The sequence below is a fragment of the Micropterus dolomieu genome, linkage group LG23 (assembly GCF_021292245.1).
Source record: "Micropterus dolomieu isolate WLL.071019.BEF.003 ecotype Adirondacks linkage group LG23, ASM2129224v1, whole genome shotgun sequence".
In the NCBI taxonomy this organism is placed as follows: Eukaryota; Metazoa; Chordata; class Actinopteri; order Centrarchiformes; family Centrarchidae; genus Micropterus; species Micropterus dolomieu.
The window spans coordinates 14,612,546-14,615,155 of NC_060172.1; positions in this window are offsets into that span (position 1 = coordinate 14,612,546).

Genomic DNA, 2,610 nt, shown 5'->3' on the forward strand with positions numbered 1-2,610 from the left:
CTCTTGAGGTTTAGATGCAGGCTGGTAAACCAGCGTTGTAGCCGCCGCATGTGTAGCAGGCCCAGGGTAACTACTGGATGGGCTGCTGCCATGAGCCCCAGCAGCTGCATTACTGCCAGCGCCGTCACAGCAGTTCTCAGCTGGAGCTTGCGGACCGCTTGAAGAAGGGTCGTCTGTCTGAGTTCCGACAGATGAGCTCTCAGGCTGGCTGAGTTGAGCACGACCCCCAAATACTCCACCTCCTGGCGGGGATAGGGGGGGCTCTTCTCCCAGTTGATTGCAAAGCCCAGGTTGTTCAGATGCAAAATCAACTGAGCTGTGTGGAAAATTGCCCATTGTTTTGACCTGGCCATGACAATGAGGTCGTCTAAGTAGAAAAAGACTCTCATGCCCTGATCGCGCAATGGTAGCAGTGCGGCGTCTACGCACTTGCTGAATGTGCGTGGGGCCAGTGAGTAGCCGAAGGGGAGTCTGGTGTATTCGTACGCCACCCCCTGGAAGGCAAAACGCAGAAACTTCCTGTGTTTCCGGGCCACCTCGACAAAGTAGGCGTCTTTCAGGTCTATGGTCGTCAACCAATCGCCGGGCTGCACTAGCTCTAGCAGTTTCCTGAGTGTCAGCATGCAGAACGGTTTCCGTGCAATATGCTGGTTCAGGTAGCGGAGATCCAGTATGGGTCTTAAGCCTCCAGTCTTCTTGGGGACCAGGAAGTACGTGGAGTAAAGACCCCTGTACGTGCCGTGGGTTGGAACGACAGAGATAGCCTGTTTCTGCAGGAGCCAAACCTGGAGTGGTTGGCCGTGCACCGGCAGTGTGCATATGGCGCCTGACTCTTGTGACAGAGCCCCCCAGACCTGAGGCACAGGCCAGGGCTCCGTCACTGCCAGCTGCGTCACCTCTGCGTACCACCCCGCCGATCTGCGGCTGGGGGCTACCAGGATGACTGACAACCCTTCCTGTCTCACCCTCTCCAGCAGGGGGGGGATGAGATGGAGTGGGGGGAAAGCATACAGCATCTCTGTGGCCAGGAAGTCCACCTCCTCCTGAGAGGACAGGTTGGCTTCCTTGATGCCCCGGAAAGACGGTGGGATACGGCAAAATTGTAGGGAGTAACCCCGCCTCAGTGTGCCGTCCATCCAGTCTGTTGGCTTGCAGCAACGTCTCCATTCCGTGTGGAAATGAGTCAGGGGACGCGCTGTTAGCTGAGGAGCGTTGTGGATGAAACGCTGGAAAGCTTCCTCGGAACTCACCGCCGCCAAACCCTCCATAAATGGGAGTTTGGCCCAAGGGGGGCCACAATCTAAAGGGCCGAACCGGCCGTGGTGACCTTGAACGAAGTCTCGAAAAACCCGAGCGGATTATGGTGTCCTGAACGCACCACGGCCGAAGTCTCGAAAAACCCGAGTGGATTGTGGTGTCCTGAACGCACCACGTCCGGTCGCTCCGTTGACGTCATTGCCTGCGACAGTGTCGTCGTAGCGTCTACGGCGACGCGTTCACTATCAGCAGAACTGTCGAGAGGAGAAGTGACGAGCCGGGGAGCTCTCCTCTCCACAGCTGTTGGCCACTGTGGGAGAGATAGTTTCCCCTCTGCGGCCAAACGGCGCAGCGAGCCGCTCGCAGAGGCAACGAGCGATCTTCCCTGCTTTGCTCTGACGGGAGAGACGTGGCTAGTGACAGCATCTCTCCGGCAATAGCGGGCTAGGCTGCTGCTACCACGGATACTCCGTGATGCGCTGCGACCTCTCGTTGGAGCAGTTTTCGGCAGCTTAGCGTGTATGTCTGTGTGGCACGAAAACACTGCCGGTGAGCTAGCAGCGCGCCCGAGCGGGTTCACGTAGGCGCGCTGGGAATGCAAGCTAGGATCAGATAGCTGCATTGTGCCGCTTCTACGGCAAGAGCGGCTTGTTTCTCGGCTGTCATGCCGCGGAAGCGGAGTGTGTCGCAGCTCAGGCGGCGTAGCAAGCACTGTGGATGCCCGGGCCGCACCACCATCTCGTTTAGCCTTAGCCGGGAGAGCGGTGTGGGCTACGGGGCAAGCCGTTAGCTTAGCGTCGGTGAACGCGCCGTGTTGAAGTGGCGTGTTCAGCACAACACTTTGCTGGGAAGGGGTTGGTGGGGAGGAATTAGCTCTTTGGGGAATGTAAGTTGTTTTAATCAAAACATTTTGTACATTTACACCCTTGTCACAAGCAGCACACAACTTAAAAACATAGTGGCTTGGACATGAGACGGAGGGGAGGGGCTCGGCAACATCGGCCGGCTGCTCTCCCTCCTCAGCCAGTCATTTCAGCGGCCGCTTCTTCCCCCAGCCGCAGGTAGGCTGGCAGGGGGGTCTAGGCTGCTCCTCTGGCTGCGATGTAGATCCCCTCGCCTGTGTGGGATCCCTGGGCGGCCCGGTGTCTCGGGGAGGGGGCGGTGCATCTGTGGATCCGCCCTGAGTAGCCGGTGATGAAGACAGCGGCCATCTGGCTTGGCGGCGAGCACGACGTCTGAGGGTGGCATTAAGACGGCGAAGCTCGCTGCCCTTGCCGTGAGCCAGCGGCAGGTGGCGACTGAGCTGCGCCTTCTCCTCCTCCAACCTTCTGAAGCGCTGAGTAGCGGAGGATA